The sequence below is a fragment of the Thermobia domestica genome, chromosome 2, assembly GCF_964235325.1.
Source record: "Thermobia domestica chromosome 2, izTheDome1.hap1.1, whole genome shotgun sequence".
In the NCBI taxonomy this organism is placed as follows: domain Eukaryota; kingdom Metazoa; phylum Arthropoda; class Insecta; order Zygentoma; family Lepismatidae; genus Thermobia; species Thermobia domestica.
Window position 1 is genome coordinate 165,737,701 of NC_137455.1, and position 12,252 is coordinate 165,749,952.

A 12,252-nucleotide genomic window follows, 5' to 3' on the forward strand; every position below is an offset into this window, starting at 1 on the left:
ATTCTGTCCTTAGAATAGCTCTCATGCAGCATGGAAAGAAGTCATAGAGATCGTGAATTGTAACAAGTGAAATGTTTTTCCATTCAACGTCCAATGCATCACTCAGTTCCGTGAGAGAGGATGGAGGAAGAAATCTACGCCAGATTCCTGTCTTCAGAACGCTCCACGAATGATCAATTAGGTTCAGGTCTGGGCATTAGGCAGGTCAGAGGAGGAAGAGGTTAAGTTTCTTTCTGATGTTTCTAAAATCAATCCGGAACGTTTTAGTTGTCTGAATGGGCGCATTATTCTCCTGGAATGTGGCGTCATTGCCCGAAAACATCTCGACTTCAGGATATATATGGTTCTCGGCAACGTAATAGCGGGAAGTGCCGCGATCGGAAAGCAATAGCACATGACCCACAGTATATTGTGACCTACAGCATCACAGAGCTGTCACCAAATTTTACTTTAGGGGAGCGGAGCGGAGACACTTCGGATCAAACGCTTCTTCGGTTTGAAATAAGGTAAACGATGATTCATCTGAGCACGTCACATACATCGAGTCATCAGTGGTCCATGTGGTATGTTCTAGGCAGCATTTGCGTCTTGCTAAAGCATTAAAGTCCCTTACCAGAAGTTTCGCCATGCAACCCGACTCAATATGCCCGTGTCATGTAACTCGCGATGTATTGTGATTGTCGACACAAGGTGTATTGGTGCTGCTTGAGTTCTTACTTCACTTGCATCTCAGTTGCACAACGGTTTGAGTGATAATTCGCTTTAATACTTGGAGAGACATGTCACTGACGGCAGTCTCACGACAACTACAGTATTTCTCTTTCCCGTTGTGATTTTGTTGTGAGTTTTGTTGCTTGTTTTTTTATGCCTTAGTAAAAAAAAACATATTTTTAAATAAATACTGTATTTATATACACTTAGTTATAGATTTTAAATGTAGAGTAGGGTGGATCGAAAAAAAACTTTTTATTAGTTTCCGTGTTGCTATACCGCGGAAAAGTTGTGGTTAGTGATGACTTGAAAAATAAAAAAAGAAGTGTCGAAATCGGTTAATATCTTCCGATCGCGCAAACAGTCTGAAAAATTTTAAAAAACATGAAAAACTTAATTTTCTCGTACTCTTTATTAAAATAAAATACTCTCGCATTTTTTACGCTATAGTGATAAAACGTTACAACATGCCTTATTTAATAATAAAAACAGTTGTTTTATGATTTTAGAGAATATCTTCCGATCGCGCAAAGCCCGTGAAGTTTACGAAAAATGTTTGTTGTTCGTATTTTTTTTTTTTAAAAAATCAAAAATTATAAACTGCGATATTTTTAATGCCTTATAGTGCCGATGTAATAGCATGCGTTCTAATATGTTTTATAATGTTTAATGTTTTAATGAGAGAGCTCCAAGGTTATGACATATAATTTCCAAAGCTAACACAAATGTGCAGCTCTTCGCTTGTTTTTATATATATATATAAACAACCCAGAGGAGGAGGCTGCACTTCGAGTTCCACCCACACTCTTCCCATCCACCCAGCCCTAAAAGGTGTGTACTCTTTACAATATTTACATATTTAAATTTCTTTTTCTGTTTTGAAAGACTTACAAAATTGAAGCGATTTTGTAGTCAGATTTTGTTCCGAACTCAGGCATGAAAGATCTGGATTTCAACGTTGCTCTGATGTAACCATCTTTTGATTTGGATCCGCATACTTTGAGAGAAGCTTCTGTAACTAGCTTCACGCATCGCTCCATGGCTTGCGTATGGCAGGGGAACTTCTTGATATACCCATCTGGTATTTCACCTCGTTGAATGAAAGAGTTGATGTCGTCGTTTGAAACTTTTCGAAAAAGAGGTGGAGAAGAATACTTGGCTTCACTCCAGTCAATCATTTCAATGTAATCTGATGCTTCAAAATGTATAGTTGGAGTAAGGAATGTTCTGATGATTTTTCCTTTTGAATCAGACTGCCTGGCTTTCAACACTCTTTTAAGCCCTAGTTCTCTAATGTGCTTCCTCTCATCAAAAGTCATGGCTATTAAAGTATTTTCGGGGTGGGCAAAAAACGAGTTCCTTTCAATGACGGGGAAAACAACTTGCTTCAAATTGTCAGGCAAGTATCGAGATGTTTCAATTGTTCTATACACATGAATAGGTCCACTTATGAAGGTATTGCTGTTTTTAATTTCAAACCACACAGGCATCTAAGATTTCAAAATGAAAGTCACTATGGTTTTTAACTCATTTGAAGGATTTGCTTCACTTATATATAGTCTGAGAACTCAATTTGCACAAGTGAGTCATCTGGAATGTGAAAGTGGTCCGGGATCACGAATTGATAAATCACTTGGACATATACCACTTTTGACCGCCTGTCATATCTAAAATATATCTCTGGTCTTTACTCAAAGAATTTCTGTCAACTTCTGGAATTACACAATCTATTGGTTGAAAATCTATCACTGGCAGTTTCTCACACCCACTTAGATTATTTCCAATTGGCCCAGAAAATGTTGTGAGGGCCAACTGTTCCTCTATCCAAATGTTGAAAAAGATTACGGAAAGGTAATTCATTGAAATCAAGTAGGCAAATAGGCCATTGCAGAGGTCGCCCAACATGGATCTCAAGATGACGAATAACATCATTTTTCCAGCCAGTATTTGTATTAGTACCATCCCAACCGATGATACCCAAGTCTTCCACTGAAATTCCTTCTTCATTAAGGTAAGACACAATGTCTTTAGCAGATCCAGAGCTCGGCGACACATGGCCAATGTATGCAGAACCAGGTTCTTTGATGAGCGAGTAATGGTAATCCTTAATAGTACGACGAAATTGTTTGGATTCAATCTTATCTATAACCAAGGTGTCATTCTTTCTTCCATCAAAATAAAGACCACGCAGTTTATCTAAATCATTTTCACTATTGTTTTGCAAGTCACTTCTAATTTTGCTCCTTTCCCTTCTAATTTTACATCTTCAATAACCATAGTCGTATCTGCTTTGGTTATTATACCAAAGTCTTCTAGCACACTAGGTGCTATAGCAGAACCTGCACGGTCACTGACTCCATATCGATCGTAGGTTAATGCTGTAGCTCCTAGTTTAATTCTCATCTGCCATGGAGATGGAGATTCCTTTTTCTCAGTCATTTGGTTGTATTCAGGTTCAATTTCAGAACACACTTCGGCTGAACAACTTGGCTCTTCCACAAGTAAACAATCAGGGTTATCTCTACTTAAAGTATAGCTCCTTCTTTCAAGCCTACGTTTCAACTTTGATGTCTCCTTCCGATCCAAAGCACTAATTTTTTGTAACCCATGCTCCCTCTGAAGATATAAAAATTTTCGCTTAATGACAGGAATCTTGTTAGGTTTCTCACATGTGCGCGATCGGAAGATACTCCCTAAAAACATATAACATGTGTTTTTCTTATTAAATATTACTAGTTGTAACGTTTTATCACTATAGCATTAAAAATACGAGAGTATTTTGTTTTCATAAAAAATACAAAAACATTAAATTTTTCGTGTTTTTTAAAATTTTTCAGACGCTTTGCGCGATCGGAAGATATTAACCGATTTCGACACTTCTTTTTTTATTTTTCAAGTCATCACTAACCACAACTTTTCCGCGGTATAGCAACTCGGAAACTAATAAAAAGTTTTTTTCGATCCACCCTAATGTAGAGTTCTAGTTGATAGCTCTAACCAATTCTCTGATTTAGTTTGATGTTCTTTTTCCTTATATCTGCTACTACTCTCCTCCAATCTGAAGATTTTGAGTTTTATCACTTTCGTGTCACTTTTTCCGAGAACTTCTTCCATTTTACGCAACACGTGATTCAAAAAAAAAAAAAAACTTTTTTCATTGCCCTAGTGAAAAGACTCACGGTTGTAATGTGAATAACGCTTCCCAGTGGAATAAAAATGACCATACTTAGGCTCTTTTGGCGGAAAGTATACTTCTCATTGACCAGAATAGAATTAAAGAAAAGTGGCTATCATTATTTATACAAGCGGTTGCAGCAAAATAACAAGAAGTTATGAACATATTTTTCCCTGAGAAATTCCTGAACTCTGTGGAAAAATATTGTTTGGGAAGTTGGAACCTCATGTTTTTGCTTTCGAAAATTTGGTTCCGGAATATGTTGGCACATGCTCTTTGAGTAATTAAAACGACTGGAAACAGAATAAAATGTCTTGAATTCGAACTCAAAAATGTGTGCTGTTTATAAAATACTTTCGATATACGATATGATCAGAAGTGGCATCTGCCATTCTTTCTTCTGTGTATACGCCCATGATTGTGACTACCCAAGGGAAATTGTTCTACTTTCTTATATGTAACGTAACAAGGCACAACTTTGGTAAAGATAATTTCACTTTTTTTTGATAACATCTTCTTGCCAACTTTCGAGATAGGGCTTAGTCTCGTTTCGGTGTCGTCCCGAAATACAAGCGTCTGTCTCGATCTCGGTCTCGTATCAAATAAATCTCTGTATGTTGGTTCTCAGTCTCTTCTCAATTTACAAACGAGACCACGAGACCAAGACTACCATCCCTGAATATAGTTGTACGAGATATTATGTTCATGTTCTTTTTTTTTTTGTGCGTGTGTGTGTGTGTGTGTGTTTTAGTCTAAAGGACATAACCATGGAACTTGAGGACTTCGTTTCATTTCAAGACACTGTTCATATTCTAAATTATATAGAGGTAGCTGTTTCTTTACTTCCTCTGTCATTTCTTGTCTTCCGAGTACAAAAAATGCAGTTTTTCTAAATGCTTTTTGGATACCGTTTGCTTCAACTTCGCTATTTATAAATAACTAGTCTTCTGACTTATGGAACGCGAACATTCATTGCCACACAATCAAGTAATGCCATTGAATGATATCCGTGCAAATCTCCAACCTAGTAAACTTGCTAAAGGTTTTGTTTCATGTTATCGTTTCGTCTTCTACCCAATGGCCTCGTTCCAAAGGCTTTCCAATCAGTACGCCATTGAAATGTTACGGGGTAGAGAAAAATATATTTAAAACACTTACTATAAATCAGTTAGTAATTCAAAAAAATGTATTTATAAAACTGTATAATTTATACAAGTATGATCAGAAATATTGAGAAAGATTAAATGGACCTCCTCCGAAATTAAACTTGGGATATGAGAGTCTCTCATACAACTAGCGCTGCCATATCGAATTATATATGTAATATATAAACACTTACTCATTGCTGGAAATTGAGAAAAAATAGCTATTAATAATAATAATAATAATAATAATAATAATAATAATAATAATCTATATTATAAAATTGAAAATGACTATGTTTGTGACTCTTAATCTCTTGAACCACCCGACCGATCTCGACCAAATTTTCAATGTGGATGAGGTTTAGGATTCGAATGATTTTTATCATTTCACTTTGACGGAGAAACGTAGGGGAGGAGGTGGTGGGGGAGATATACAAAAAATAATACATATAAAAATAAAAGTCACTGTATTCGTGAATTGATTACTTTTGAAAAACCCGATCGATCTCAATCAAATTTTCAACATATATGAAGCTCAAACCTGGGAATTTCTTTTATAATTTTATTTCAACAGTAGATCTTAGGGTAGGGAGAGAGGAGTAGGGGAAATATATGAAAATGAATAAAACTTAATAACTCTTGAACCACCCGACCGATTTCGATCAAATTTTCAACACAAATACGGTTCGGGCCTGGGAAGTTTTCTTCATTTCACTTTTACAGTGCAACGATGGGGAGGGGGAGGGGGAAGATATATGTAAAAAAAAAGTAAAAATAAAAGTGACTGTCTTTTTGATTTCATCACGCTTATACCGATCTTTAAAAATTTTCTAACATAGATGAGGTTCGGACCTGAGATGGTTTTTATCATATCACCGGTGCAACGTAGGTGAAGCGTAGTGGAGACATTTCACGTCTCATATATCCTTGACGCTGAAATAGATGTTAAATCACACCAATTTAACCAACTAACCAAGAAAGAACTACAGAAAGATCTATTTATGGAATTAATCATTTTGTGTTGCCTACTCAAAAGAATGGTAAATATGTAAACTTTTTAAAAATAGCTTTTGGAATCGTACAGACACCCTTCTTGCTCGTAGATGAGAAGCTTACATTGAGCATGACAAATATAGTATACACATATTTACTTATTGACAAATTATGGACTAGATTGATTTTTGGATAAATTAGTCTTGTCTTGTAAAATAAAAATTAAGAAGCACTATACTATTACCTAAGTCTGTAGTAGAAAGTAACGGAGCAAGTGAGGTATCTGCGTCCCCGACTTCCTGTGCTAAGGAGGAACCAGTAGCCAAACAAATCACAATAATCAGATTCAGACATCCATAAGAATACTTCTTTTTCGTGGTGCCCGACATCTAGGAAATAAAAATAATAATTTAGAACATAGAAGGAAGATAATAGTACAATAATAAAAAAATAATATAATTATGAAGAACAATTAGAGACTTATTTTATGTTAGTATTCTATAGAAAGTGAATTTTAAGCCATTTACCTAATTACACGTGAGGTTTTTCCACTATGTAATACAAAAGAATAAATGAAAAACAGAGCAGGGTTGAAGGGATAGATTATTTACGATTAGAGTTACCTAGTTTATAAAATACGAGTTAACTTGTCTTTATTATGACTTCATTATATCGATATTCACTTGTGAAAATATAGTATGTTCTGCCTTAAACAACGTCGGGACTAGAAAGGAACATTAAATTCCAACAACTTATTTAAGTGTGCTTATTTACTCATGTGTCAAAAATAGAAATGTTTTATTCGGAAATTCTTATCATAACTGTATTTAAGAATTTTCATATTTCCTTAAATATACGTTAAACTGATTGATCTCACTTTAAATTAATTCATTGTATTTTTAATTAATTCATTGTATGTTTGTGTAGCTTTCTTCTAGTAAGTAATCATCCGCATTAACGTTACAGTAACTAATTTTATTACTTACACTTTTTCGTTTAGAATCCCAAGGTGAACATTGGTCACCATTTGATCAAAAGTAATACACGGCAGAGTAGAATTTGCAAAGAAATTGTCTTCCGTTAATGGGTTAATAGGTAGCTTCTTAAGTTAGTGTTAATATCATAAAAGAGGTACAAGTGCAATGCCTAACCAGAGAGTAATGATATATGGGCTCTAATGTACTGTGCTAAACTTGGGTGTAAAACATAAATCCGGAATCACTACCGCATTGCTATAGATTTATATTTAATATACTTTTAATACATTCATACTAAATAGTAGCGTTCTGCTCTGGTCAGCAAGTATTCAGTATTATTTGTTTGGAACAAGATGTATATTCTTTGTATACACTAAACAACATCTGCTGGTTACACAGATAGTAATTTCATTGAGTAACGATTATTTTTACGACTCAGGTCTGTCGAATTGACCAGAAAATTTCAGTTATTCATTTGGTTCTAAACGTGGATAAGCTATATTCTGCAAGAACAAACGATGTGTTACCAATATTACTTAGATGATTATCTGTTGAAACCGACCTACATTTTTCCAAAGTAAAGTGTTCACTAAGGGTCACGGAATTCCAAATCTGTTTAACTTCATTTCTGTTTTGGAATGTTATTAGGAGAACATATCTCAAGGAATATTTGTCACTTGAGAGCTCTTTCGTGGCTAAGCGGTTAGCGTACGCGCCTTTGACGTGGGAGACCCGGGTTTGATTCCTGGTGGGAGCTAATGTGGTTCAAATTCCACATTAATCAGTAAGTCCACGTTTCATGTAGCCTCGCTGTTGAAAGAAACGTTATACTTATTTTATATAATATATTCGATATTGGCATTTATCTTTGTGGTTTGTTTTGTTTGAATAATAATTTGCCGAAAGGTTACGTATGTGTAGGTCCTATCATGTTTTTACTCGTATGACAAAGTGGCAACTGAGAACTTGAATTTTGCACCAACATTTTTTATATTATTAATGAAAACATATCACGACAATATACAACATAAATATACACCATAAATACATCATTTAATAGTGGAAATGGCGACGTATTAATCGGGAATGGATGAGTTGAGCGGATACTTTTGAAGTTTTTACCTTTTATGAATATTCTATTTCTTGGAATATTATAGTTTTTAATATAATTTTCTACAAAAGTTGGTAATTTACATAGGATCAGGGGTAAAAGTGCGAGAGAACGGGACGCCCTCCTACACCTCGAAATAATATGTACGGCGTCCTCCCAGTTCCTAAAAGAATTACAATGAGCAAAGATAGGCAGGGGGAACGGCGTGACGTCGTACCACTACCTACCGTCCCCCCACCTTTTCAGATCCACTTTTACCCTTGCATAGAATACAATTCACTTAAACATAAGTGAACATAATAAAAATAAATAACAAGCAAGGAAGAAGTCATCATTCTGACTTCTTAATCATTCTACAACAACACAATACAAGATAGATGGGACAGCTTCAATTGGAAACAATTTCTACTAATTTAATATATAACCTCGAAAATAATATGTACGGCGTCCTCCCAGTTCCTAAAAGAATTACAATGGGCAAAGATAGGCAGGTGGAACGGCGTGACGTCGTGCCACTACCTACCGTCCCCCCTCCACCTTTTCAGATCCACTGTTACCCTTGCATAGAATACAATTCACTTAAACATACGTGAACATAATAAAAATAAATAACAAGCAAGGAAGAAGTCATCATTGTGACTTCTTAATCATTCTACAACAACACAATACAAGATAGGTGGAACAGCTTTAATTGGAAAGAATTTCTACTAGTTTAATATATAACTTAATAATTATAATTTTATTATATACAATTATAAAACTGTAATTTTTTATATTGATACGAAATTACTTATGGGGGTGGTAAGGTGTGCAATCATTAATAAAAGCGTGACAAAGTACATTTTAATAACAAATAAACGAACTTGACTATATTATTATGGTGAACAAGATATCTACTTTGAATTTCAAGACCATCGTCGTCATAAATAAATTATTGTAACAATATAATATTAATAAAACTTTTAGTCATAAAGATGACATGATTATATGATCTACACTTGTAATTATTTATGTACCTAGAAAGGGGTTAAAATAAGTACATAACTACAACGTGTAAATAAGATTTTGGAATATGAAAACAAATATAATTTAGTAAGTAAAACCAATTGTGGTAAAGAGAACACAACTAGAGTAATTAATTTCGTTATTTATTTCTAAGAGCAATTGTTTTGGTCTATGGGAGTTGGAAATTTATATTATGAAATGGTGAATACTCGTCTTCCAGGAGAGTATTCCTCCTGTACCAAAACTTTCATGGTCTTCTTCATACATGATATAGTTTGTAATACAATGTCACCTTAACTTCAAAATCCTATGTTTATGTATTTACAATAGATTTCGTTTCTACACTTCACCATAGTTCCAACAGTAAAGAATTAGACAATGCAGACTGCTTAATTCATTGCTAGCAGACTAATTCAGTGCAGACTGCCATACTGCCTAATACATTTCTAATAGCTTGCAGGAGTCATCATTATATTAACTCTTAATTCTTATCCATTATATGAATTATTATATTCACTCTTAATTCTTTTCCATTATATGAATTATAACTATTAGATGATATACGTTATAAATAATGTAGCTAGAAGTATTTTGTAATTTATATTGTGATCAGTGACCGTATAATTTTATGCGATAAATGATTCAACACATATATTTATATAGAATAAATGATATAATACAAAAAAGGTAAATAGTTTATGTAATATGATCGGAATAATATAAAGTAATGATGTAAGTAATGGAAAATAGAAGTAATATATATATATATATATATATATATATATATATATATATATATATATATATATATATATATATATATATATATATATATATATATATATAATATATGAAGATATATAAGAATTATAAATGATTGGTTATATGAATATATTAATCTATAATGAGTAAATAATTTAATAAAAATCGACGTGATATGATAATGAAGTGAACTATGTAATTAGTGGAATATATTATAAAATTTACTATACTTAATAATGAAAATGTGTCCATTGTAATGGTTCATACATTCGAGCCGCCACTGATGTGACTTCCCTTCGAGCCGCCACTGGATGACGTTCCTTGGGACATACTTCTGCGCTGGTTTGACGGCTTAGGAAACACCCCCCAGAAATATGGACGAGTCTGTTTAACGTAATAAAGTTGAATATAAATGAATAAAAATTGTTAAATAAAATACTTATTATGGACATGAAAAGAAAGAAGAAATAATTAAATAATGTATGTTGTGAACAGAAATAATATTGGATTATGTGAATTGAAGTAATAAGAGTTTATAGTTATGACGATGTGGCAACAACGCGTTTCTTCCTTGCCTCGTGGCTCCGTAGGTAGTGGGAGGTCAGTTGTGACCTGTCGCTGCTTCCGCTGGGTGTTGCTGCGAGTAGTTTCCGTTTGACTTCGCTTCGAGTATTTGTTGAATGGCCGAGTCCAGGAGGGATTTGTTGAAGGAACCTGTCGTTGTTTGCTGGTTGTTGGTTCTTTATTTCTTTCCTGAATTTATTAACATTGGGCACAGACAGAGAAGTAAATAGGAGGGTGAGCAGATTGCGGATAATTAAAGGTAAGAAACCAGTTTTGTTAACTTCCTTTTCTATCCTTTCTGTGTCTTTGTGACAGTTAATGTATGTGTTCGGTTGTGTTATTTGCTCCATTTGGTTGATCAGTCTAATTTGTTAAAGAAATCGAACTCGGATCCGTTTCTGTAATTTTTTTTAAAAAAAAGTAAAATTCCAGAAATTGCAAGACAAGCTTTAAGAAAGACTAACGTATTTAACTATTTATGTAATCATTACTTAAGTTATTAGCGTATGCAGTTTATTGCTGCCTCGTTTCTATTTAGTAATTAGTTCCGAAAATACTACCTTACGTCATTTGTTGCTACATCGTTCATAAATTAGTAAGTTGTAAAATCGTTAAAAGTCTTGATTAAATTGGACAATCGATCTATTAAAGGTGTTGTATATTGTATCTTGAATTAAATATTAATTATTGTAAGGTAAATTGCATAATTGAAGGAAATTATCACTGCATACATATTCAATTCAATCTTTAATTCAAATTATTATTTCAGCTGTTTTGACCTTTGAATTATTGTTAATAAATTGTTATCAGATGAAAATTTTTGCTCTGATTTGCCATAATATTTTAAAAACTGAATAATATTGTCTTGTTTTCTGGAAAATTTCACGGCTGCTTGCGGTAACCTTAGTGGATACGAGCCTCTGGTCTTGTGGGGTAAGGATTCCTTTTCCTTTTTCTTTCTTTTTTTTTAATTCAGTGTTGAGTTCTATCGGACCGAGATCGAGGGGCATTACATACGACAGGTCACAACTCACCTCAATTCATAACTCAACTCCTCAATACAGTACTACTCAATACATTTAAAAAAAAAAAAAAGAAAAATCTTATTTATTATTTACGGAATTTTTTGGGTATGTATTCAGTTCAATGTAATGAAAATAGTTGAATAATATTGATGCTTAACTTAAATAAAAGGAAACGTTAGTCTGTCAGAAAGTAAAGAAGTGAGGAAATATTCATTAATTATAATCGACAATGTTGTAGTTATTGCATAATAGTTGAGATCGTTGGAATGCGGATGTGTACTGGGAGAGCTGCGTGTTTTTGTTTGCATTGAACCGTTGTTTTTTTTCTGCTTTGGTCGAAATTCTTTGTAGTTTAGTTTGTGTTTAGTATTAAGGTAGTTACTTGTATATATTTAGATTTATATGTATTATTATTTATTGAATATACTTGCTATTATATTGGTTGAAATGTCTTGCGATAACGAATATGTCAGTATTACCATGCCAAGTGATAATGATCTTTATACAATTGACCAGACCGGTTTTGTAAATAATAGTACAGTCGGTGAGACTTCTATGAGTCTAACACCCCCTGCCCGATCTATTCTATTAGACAACACGTTTCAGAATAGGAATTTTAGTATGCATGGAAATGTGGAACCAGTGTTTGCTTCTGGGATCGAATCAGGAACCATTCAGAATGTGAGTAGGGTCGTTCAACCACCTATGTCGGATCAAGTGTTTCCTGATAGTATGAGTAATGAAACAAGACGTGTAGAGTTTCGTGACAGATACTGTGGGCCTT